Consider the following 11,036-nt stretch of genomic DNA (forward strand, 5'->3'; position numbering starts at 1 on the left):
TGGAGGTCGTTTCGTCCCCCTCTACCCTCTTACCTGGGTATACAGCAGTAGGAAGGGGGCATCCCTGGCCAGAAATTTGTGGTCCTGAGTGTATATATATTTCCTCCTCTGTCAGTTTTTTTTTCATTGTACATTTCTTGCCTTCTTTGTCTTTTTTTTTTTTTTCAGATTTTACTGTGTATTCCTTGCCTCTTTTGTCACCTTTTACTTTTTTTTTTTATTGTATATTATTTTTAACACCACCTGCCTACCTGTCAGCCTGCCAGCCAACTAGATTGCTTTCTTGCCTGCATACTATATATTCCTATATGTTTTGCCTGGCGCTGATGAGAAGCCTGTGCGTGGTGGCGTTGGACACCCTGGGTGGAGCAGCAGCGACATGCATCCGCGAGCCAAACCTCCATATATTTCCCTGCACCTCGCCGTGGGGAGGGTGTGCATGGAGAGTCTGTTTACCGAAGTGCATGATGGCAACAGAAGATGAGGAAGATACAAGTGATATGTCTGCATGACTAATGTGTCTGAGGGTTCTGCTATCTGAAATGCATGGTGGCTATTGCCAATGGACAGGAGACTGAAAGGGTGAGACAGGCAGTCAGACGGACGGGTAGACAGAGCAAGTTGTTGCTTAACATCGGTTAGTCTAGCCGAGCAGACCCGTCAACCACAATCAGAAACTGCTCCTACGGGACCGTCGTACAGGTACAGTACAGTACATGCAACGTGTAGATATCCGTAACCCCAGTGTGGTAGACAGCGTCTCACAAGAGTCAGACCAAGGCCCTTCTCATGGCAAGGTGCAGGAAACTATGAGTGCACAGTGCCACCACGTGTAGGCTCCTCCTCAGCACCTGGGGACGAAGGCTGACAGGTAATGAAGACAAGAGGAGGGAGGAAAAGGTGGTGACGGCGGCACTGACAGGGAGGAGAAAGGCTTGGCGTTAACAGTGTGGGTGATGTTCCCGGTAACTAACTAAGCTTTACGACCACACGACACACCATTTATGCCCCTCTCGTTGGCATGGCACATCGCAACACTTCTTCTTAAGTCAATTATTTTGCGTATCACACCTTATTGTTGCTTTAAGTGCTATATTATTATCCGTTTAGTTTGCCTTAGTAACCCACGAGGATACTTTGACCCATTAGGCAAGGTATTTAAGGAAGGTTTCAGGATGTATCGTCAGCCAGCATGAACACCACCTTTTGTAAAGTGTTGCCCTGCAGGGAGACACAGCCACGGAGGAGGAGGAGGAGGAGGAGGAGGAGGAAGACAACGACGACGACGATGATGATGACACGCACGCAAGCACATGCACCTGAGTTGACTGGAATATTAATATCCTCCAGTGTTCCGTGTTGTTGGAAGAGGTAGGCTTGGCAGGCAGTGAAGCAGACAGGGAGACAAGAGAAGCATGTAGACGCACGCTGACACACTTCTGCATGTCCCGTCACTAGCATATGTTTTTACCAGACGTAAAGGCAAACACACGCACCCTAACACACTCCTGCATGTCCCGTCACTAGCATATGATTTTACAAGACGTAGAGGCAAACACACACACCTTGACACACTATTGCTACATGATTCTACAAGACGCACAGGCAAGCACACGCGCCTTAACACACACTAGCATGTCTCGTCACCAGAATATGATTTGACAAGGGGCGTAGAAGCATGAAAACATTTTCACACGTGTTTGTATGCACCATTTTAAGTCAGGGGTGTAATTTCTATATACAGCTGGTACTGCGTATTGGAAGAAAATGGAGGATCAAATTTACAGCAAGTAATGGAACTGTATTAAGCAACAGTCCTCCAAAACAGTCTTTTTTTTTTTTAGATAGCAATGAAACTTTAAAAAGGACGCGTTATCAAGGCGGCGATCCGTAACATGGACTCTGTAAATGTTAACAAGAATCACAGACGCTAGCTGACAGGAGCACATGCTTGGCTTCGCGTGTAAACCACAACTGTCAACTCTCTCATCTTCCCTCACACAGACACGCCAGATGTTACATTGTGCTCTTAGGTTGTCTGAAGAAGAAAAGCTGCTTAGGGATGGAGAAATAATATAGCTAAATATGTCCAAGACTAATATCCAGTATCACCTAACGTTTGTGCGAGTGGCAGAGTTTAATAGTTATAAGGCATCTCTTGCTATTGCCCATTGTTATGTAAAATATTCTCTCCTCAGTCCCTACTTGTCCTTTACCCCCCTCCCTCCTTTCCTCCATCTCCCCATCCCTCCATTTCTCTCCCTCTCCCTCCATCTCTCCCTCGGCTTCCATCGCTCTCCATTTCCCCCCCTCCCTCCCCCCCTCCACGTCGCTATTTTTGACAGCTGCCCATCTCACCCACGCCGGTATTCGTGACCTGTTTTCCTCTAAGCATCAAGCTCTGTTGGAATCATTCTCTATTGGTTCCTCGATATTTTGGCTACGAAATTCCCTCTGTATATCAGCGTCCTAACAAACCCAGGACGCCTGTAATATTAAAACAATAATGCTTACCCCTTTCAATCTTATGACGAATTATTCACGCTGTCCCTAAAAGACTTTAGAGACTCTTCGGACTGTAGTTCTTATATATAGTCGTAGATATAGCCTTCATTAACCCCCTCTATTTTTTTCAGGCAGGGAAGAAGGAACTAATGGCCAGAAGCCGGCAAGCCTTTTACTACAGAAAATTGAAAAGAAAAAAAAAGCCAAAGATGAAGTTAAATAATTTTGAGACATGTAAATTAGAAAATGTCATGCTTTTGAAGGGGTTAACATCATTGCCTAGACTAAGCCTCGTCTTACTACAGGGCAATTTTTTCACTTTATAGAAACACCGTAATGGGTTAGTCTCAAAGAACGTCCTTCCTCTGAAAATTAGGAGTATTAACGCCTAAGTTTTTATGCATTTCAAAAGTTTAGGACCCCAAACTGAACTGACAGCTTATATACCCTCTCCGGGAGAAGGTTATAGAGATGAAATTATACTTATTAACAGTGACACAAGTTTTATTATACTCTAACGTGCCGATAGGTAGAGGTGGCAACAACATCCACTCCTGTAGTGCTGCCTACTTCTTTGTTTCAGTCCTCCTCTTCCTGTATCTTTCATCCTTCCTGTATTATTCTACCCACTTCAGGCGAGTGCATCACGTAACAAGCCCAATGGTTCCCTGTTACCCAGAAAACCATATGCAACGCTGAGTGGTAACCATACACCCACATAACAGGCCGATGTGCAGCAGACTATGGTGCCCCTGTTAAAAGAGTCCAGTTCTAAATGTGACATTTATCCAGGTAATAAACCGATACTCTTCCCTCTGCCTTGTTATGGCGGGGCGTCGTCTGCTGCAGGAGAATATCACTTCAAAGCATGGGAAAGTCATGTCTCAAGAATTACTCTACCCGCCACACATGCAATATTCCTCAAATCAGGCCCCCCTTTTATAAGTGACAACAGTTGTGTAAGTCTGCATAGGTTAAGGAAAGTGAAAGAACAGTATTGATTTACAAAGTAAATACATTCACACCCAATACACACGTAAAACTACATTAACTGAGAATGACTGTGTAAAGTGTACGGTGTATGACAACTTGTAGTCTACTCCACATAGCTATTTTCATAGCTAAATCCATAGTTATTCTCAATTTCTTCCAAAATATTTCCTGGCCATACCTTACTACTTTCTTCTACTAACTTTGTTCACTTATCCTTTATTTCCTATGTCCTTAGCAATTTCTTACATCTTCCACTTTATATCCCACCACACTTTCTATATTCTCCACATTTTTCCATATCCATACAACTTAATGGGTTCACAAGGATTTTTATGGCCACACGTTAGTCAAATTTCACTGCACTATAGGCGCCTTGCTCAGCCTTCTCTGCTGCCACAAACTGCTGCTGTCTGCGGCTGCGGTAGGCCACTTGCTGAGATGGTACTTAACATCGATAGTCTGGAATTCTTGAAGTAGACGGTATGAGAGGGGCGAGAGAGAGTTAAATGAGGCGGGGATGTGTGTCCGTGAGTGCTGTGTGCCGGCTACTGCTTTTACCGAGACCTCTCACCCATCCAGGTCACGTTGGTTTGGCAGTGACATCATCGTCCACTCACCAGTCTTCTCAACTCGACTGTGCAGCCACGGCACATGTGGAGTTTAAAGCATTATTAATACACTTTGGTAAAATGTAATGTGTAATGTGTTTCACACATTCAGCCACTCATTCCTCTCAGCCATACTCATTCCTCTTAATTACGAGATAAGTGGAATATGAATGAAAACTGAGGAAAACTATTTCTATTCGATCCCAGACGAAGCAATGATAAGCAATTAAATCTTGTAAACATTGAACGAAACACACTGAATGAAGAAACCACTTGTTGGACGACGTAAGAAAGAATTAGCTTAGTTCTGCACAAATAATACGCTAATTTTTAGGAATTTAATGTCATGACTTAGTCAAGACGAACCACCCTGCAGGGGCGGTTGCTTGGCTCCAATTGGAGTCTGGTCAGCTAGACATTGCTTGTTTAATAAACCAATAAATGTTCATGATTTTTCCTCAAGGAGTTAATGACAGTTTTATGTAACCCTCCCAGAACGACACGAACAAACCACAGACGATTTAATTGACCAAAACCCTATTCAATCAGAGCTGACGGATTGGAAAAAATTGCAGACTAATACTGCAGGTACCAAAACAATGGAGGCAGTAATTAAGTGTAGTGAAGAGTCAACATAGTGTCAGCCACCGACCCAATATGGTGGACAAAATGTGGATATGGGGGTCAGAGGGTCAGGGTGTAGGAGAGAATATGGGAAAAAAAGAATGTTGGGAGATCAGAAATTGAAGATCATTACTTTAAACACACACACACACTAATGTTCATTGTCAAACAGACCAACAGCAGTACAACTTGAACTGAACAAGCTATCAGATGGTAGCTAAGGAAAACATGACGGTAAATACATAACCTAACTAATAAAATAAAAAATTGAAGCAAGTGACGAACACAGGTCACTTTTCAATAGAACCGAAAGTTTCCCTCACGAATCCTTTATTTTCGTCAATACCTTAATGTAAAAGTACCTATAAATCTAACTAACCCCGTTGTCAGTCCTTAATCTTGCAGTTTAAAGCCACTGCTCCACGATATGGAGAAATACAGGGGACAAGGGAAGGGGCTATGCTGCACCGCGCCTCTCATCACTACTAGCCAATTCCCACCAAACCGTACCCACTCCCTGGATGACCTACCCCACTCGTCGTTATTGCTACAGCCCAGCACTTTCCTACGAACAACCCCCAGAACAAAAACCACCTCCCTCTATATGTGGCTGTCGTAACAATGATTAATATATACATAAACATTTCAGCTGTACACATGAATTAAATGCAGATTTACAAATATTCAACCACCAGTGTCACTCAAATCACTCCTATCACCTATTCTTAAAACTATCACTATCAAATTTAAGTTCAAAATAAAGCTGTACAAGTAGTAAATATAGAACATACCTCCATAAATGGTTAATATCCGACTACCACCTTCCCACTAGATACATCAAGCTTTAGTTCAACGGCTGGATCCACTGTCGATGTCCTCTAACATCAGTCACTAATTTCTCCAACTTACTCCCTCACGTATGGACTCTGGTCTAGCGCCGTGCAAGGTTATTCACGTCCCATTGCTCCTGGTTAACTAACTAATTTCATGCAGGTTTATTTCACCTCGACTCTGAATGAAGCACCACAGCTTCACGAAAGCATGAATATCAGTATGAAGTACTCGACTCCACGGAGGAGAAAAGATACGGAGTAACGACTCCACGTTAAAACTGCGAGGCCATTACCTTCACGCCATCTAGTGCACAAGCGAGATAAGGGAGAACGGGATATAAGAGAACGGTTACGGGGTAGACTATGTTTAGATTATGAATCGGGAATATATAAGCCTTCCACGTGACACTAAGTTAGTCTTAAATAATTATATTGTGCATGAGCATCCTTCACCATTGATAACATGAGGCTGGTGAATAGTGTCCCATATAACGTATTTTGAGACAAAGATTCATTCCAGTGATAAAAGTCTTTGATCCGGAATATAATGGATGTATTAATGGAACGCTCTGGTAAAAATTACAGCTATAAACTCATTCTACAACTCCCTAGCACCTCTTCCTTAGCTATTTATTTTGCTTATTACACCTTGCTCTCCTACTGTGCTGTATAAATACTTCAAGCTTTACCATAATCTGCATAAAAAACGTACAAAAGGATGTTAATCAGCCTTGTCCAAAAATATATCGCTAAGGAAGTCTTTGGTTGACTAGTGGGAGGTGCCTGTGTGTTACCATGGCAACCTCTCACACCACCAGTTACATACACACATTTTCCCACCAGCAAGTTCCATTAGAGAGTATTGTGTGTGTGTGTGTGTGTGTGTGTGTGTGTGTGTGTGTGTGTGTGTGTGTGTGTGTGTGTGTGTACAGTCATGCGTGTGCCTGCACATCTCACCGCAATGCTCCGCCAACACCCACAACACTTTTCTCCTTAATTTCTTACCACAGAGAACTCTTACATTCCTTGATCTTTTCAAAAACTTGGTTCGACGTCGTTCTTACATATTATGAAGGAAAAAAAGGTAACTGTTGATATAAATGTTCGTACAGTAACATTATATATAAACTGCGGGAGATATATTCTTTTCACTTTCACTTGGCCCAGATTTTCGTTCTTTTGCAGCTGATTTCACGTAGTTCAGTGGCAGAAAGTACAATGCTATGGCTCTACAACCTTGCCTCAGCACATCTTCGTGACCAGCATCATCTTCCAGTGTTCATCTATTGCTACAACTCAGCATTCAGGACGGAAATAGGGGAGTTTTAGGCCAAGTTAGAGTAAAAAGAGTATAGTGGACAATATTCATAGTCTTGCCTTGATTAGAGTGTGTTACACACACACACACACACACACACACACACACACTTCCTTCTCCACCATCAAGTCCTACCTTAGAATACTTGTGTGTGTGTGTGTGTGTGTGTGTGTGTGTGTGTGTGTGTGTGTGTGTGTGTGCTTTTTTGAATAGTCACCCAACCAGAGAAAGAGAGAGGCCGTTGACTGTGTGTGTGTGTGTGTGTGTGTGTGTGTGTGTGTGTTTTAAGTCACCCATCCAGAGAGAGAGAGAGAGAGAGAGAAGGGAGTGGAGGGAGTGGCTGGGGACGAGAGTCAAGGAGACGGGGTGGGGGCGCGCCAGACGAGAGAATAATATGATACGTCAGGCGCGTCCCCAGCCCGTCTCTTCTGGCCTCTCGTCCCCAGCCACTCTGTTTGTCTGTCTGTCTGTCTCTCTGTCTCTTTCTGTCCATCTGTCTGTCTGCCTGTCTGTTTCTGTCTGTCTGTCTGCCTGTCTCTCAGTCTGTCTGTCTGTCTGTTTGTCTGTCTGTCTGTCTCTCTGTTTCATTCTCTCTGTCTTCCTGTCTCTCAGTCTGTCCCTGTCTGTCTGTCTGTCTGTGTCTGTCTGTCTGTCAGTCCCTCTCTCTCTCTCTCTCTCTTTGTCTGTCTGTCTGTCTGTCTCTCTCATCAGTGCCACCACGTGAAGGCGTGTCTATAGTGTTTGTGATAAAAGTCTACGTAGACAGAGGCGAATGGGAGAAGGCTGTGGTATTGGACTGTTGGGGGTACTGTTGATATTTTCTCTGCCTTTTTTTCTCATATACAGAGTGAAACTAAAGCTTTATTAATCCTCAGATACGCACAAACGTGATCTGCTACGAGTATGGCTGATAACAAAATATGTCATCAGAATAGCGGCCAGAAAAAAAAAATATCGTTGCTTCTGCTACTAGTGGATGTTATTACAGTCAACCGAGAAAGCCCGAGGAAGGTACGTGCCCGATGAAGCTATGTGCCCGATGAAGCTATGTGCCCGATGAAGCTATGTGCCCGATGAAGCTATGTGCCCGATGAAGCTATGTACCCGAGGAAGCTATGTGCCCGATGAAGCTATGTGCCCGAGGAAGCTATGTGCCCGATGAAGCTATGTGCCCGAGGAAGCTATGTGCCCGAGGAAGCTATGTTTTTTTTTTTTTTTTTTTTTTTTTTTTGCCTATCGACCATTAGGCCCGGAGCCCCTGGTCATTAAGGCAAAATATATATATGTATATATATTGACATATATACACATATATATATACGAACATATATATATACATACACGCATACATACACACATCCATGCATATGAACATACACACTTTCATGCACACGTACATATATATATAATAATTTTTATTTTATCATTTTTTGTAGTTTTATTTTTATTATTTTTATTTATTTTTAAATATTTTTAACCTTATATTACTTATAAACAAAAATACCTAATGTAAAGACCCTAAAACTAACCACCTAACAGACACATCGCTAACCTATACTAAATCCTAAGAGACAAATAACTAGACCTACACTAATGGTAAAAAAGCCTCGACCAAGAGAACACCATCGACTGCAGATATGTAATGCCTTTCTACATGACATACCTGCACTCATCACCTGGTGACTGTCAGTCGAGGCACAACCTAATATAGGGGACATCAATATATGAAAGGGAACCAGACGAGTCAGGAACATTTCCATATACGTCAGCTGTCGTCCCTAATTAGAATAACTTAAGCAAGATAGTATAATGTATTTACATAATTTGTACAAAAAGTAAGGAACCTCGCCCAGCAGACCACCATCGACTGCAAGTGCCCAATACCTTCCTATATTGCACACTTGCACTCATCAGCTGGTGACTGTCAGGCGAGGAACTTGGCTTAATGTAGGGGACATCTATATTAGAAATAGATCAGTGGGAGGAGGAACTATTTAAAATATGTCAACTGTCAACCCTAATTAATATTACAATATATACATATTTACCGTTGATAAAAACCATAACCACACAGTAAAAAAGTCACATCACTCTGATCAGTCCGGTCTCTCTCAAGAAAGCCATCAATTTATCAGTCATAACAATGTCCCCATCACCCAGGATGGTGGAAAGGGTGAAGGGGACGTCTGCTGCGCCGCAGTAATTTATAAGTGAAGCACGTTCACGAATAAATCGCCGACAGCGCAGGATGATATGACTGATGCTGTCGATGGTTAGCCCGCCTGTGAGGTTGTCTCCGATCCAGGCTCACCTGGTGTCGGGGCAGTTGCGGGGAGAGGGGGCACAGGTCAGAGATGGTTGGGTGACCCTCTTGCCCTGGGTCATTAGCCCCCCCGTTGTCCCTTCCTGGGGTAGTGGGGTGGTGGTGGCCCGGTGGTGGGGTGGGGGGTGGCGGGGTGGATGGTCCGGCGGCGGGCATTTTATATATATTAATATCTTGAGACTCGGTGGCAGATATAATTAAAAAGGCGCATCTTACGTAGAGGTTAATGGATGATGATGCTATAAGCGATCATTATCGACAGGTTTTACTCTAGATAATTAAAATCGTCTGACAGTAATATGAACAAAGGCAAAGAGACGTTCTCAAAGTGAAGTGGTTAATGTAAAGATAATGATAATGTTTAAGTATATAACACATAAGTGAAAAGAGTATAGTTAAAATGAAATATACAGTAAAGCAAATGTTACCGAGCATGATTGAAATGAGTCTTCTGTCTCGAACTGGAACTCTGTGAACCCTTGAAGCTCCGCATCCCATCAGTCACCCTCTAACCGAGAAAGGCGTAGTACGCAGGTGCTGTGTGTATATTAACTCAGTGATAGAATTATAGTGTGTAAACAGCTTCCCCGTCTTCTTGAGGTACAGAAGGGTAAGCGAGGATACTGTTCATTCGTTCTTTGATAGCTACGAGTTCTCTCCGCTGCGCCAAATCGTCTGTATTAATCTGAAAAAGTAAAGATCCGCTGTGGTGTTGATGTGGATGCGCTGGAGGGTGTTGGGAGAGGTACCTTGAGATGGTTTGGCCATGTGCAATGAAGACTGAGAGATTACCTATAGTTCTTCCACCTTAACTTGGCCCAGGTTTTCGTCCCTTTGTAGCTTATTTCATGTAGCTCAGTGGCAGGAAAATATAATACAGTACTACGGTTCTACGTACGTTCTTAACATGATGCTGGTTATTCATTTGTTTATTTTACGCGTCATATTCTGGTATTCGTATTGCTACAGCTCAGAACTGAAGACAGAGACAGTAATATTAGGACAAGTTAGAGTGAAAGGAATATAAGAGAGTGTATGTGAGTTAGGTGGAGAGACGAGTAGAGGGAGACCGAGAATAATGAGGTGGAGGGACGCTGTGGAGAGGTATATGAACGATGCTGGTGTGAGTTGAAGGAGAGGCAGCCTGATGATGCATGACAGGGTAACATGGAGGCGGTTTGTTTGTGGTCACCCCTCCAGAGAATAGTTTTAGATATAAGAAAGAGCACCGAGATATAAATACATCCATAGTAGCGAGTCAATTGATTTTTCTTTTCTGTTGCTCTGTAAGGTCTTCTCTCAGCTTAACATAATCCTGGAGTTTTTCCTTGAATATATATCTTTATTACTATGAATGCATCCTTGATATATATGCAAGCTACTTCAATATTCAAGACACGCAGATTTGTGACTAAGGTAGGAGCGCTATAAACCATGAAAGGGGCGCTAGAACCCTTGCCAATCTCACAAGAATGGGGATCATGTACTAGTGAGGCATTTCAAAAGTGTGTGTTGAGTACCCGAGCAATTTCCTCTTCATATGGTGCCCTCTCTACGTGATGCAATCTGGCCCGCAGGATCTCACCCGCCTCAGCTAAGGGAGGAGATAATTGAGGCTGCTTTCCCCAGTATTTTTATTTTATACCTCATTGCGATCAGGCATTCATTTTCTACTTTCATTAATCTCAGGAGTATGCAATGTTCCTCTCACTACCTTTGAATTTTCTTAACCTTTTCGACGAGATGCAATATTTATTTGCATAGAAATGCAGAAAAAAGACGTCTAGCAGTAACAAGACAGAATTGACAATATTTTAGCATACCTACGAGGC

This window comes from Coenobita brevimanus, chromosome 117 (assembly GCF_032717465.1).
Source record: "Coenobita brevimanus isolate Jiangsu-jjx chromosome 117, ASM3271746v2, whole genome shotgun sequence".
Lineage (NCBI taxonomy): Eukaryota > Metazoa > Arthropoda > Malacostraca > Decapoda > Coenobitidae > Coenobita > Coenobita brevimanus.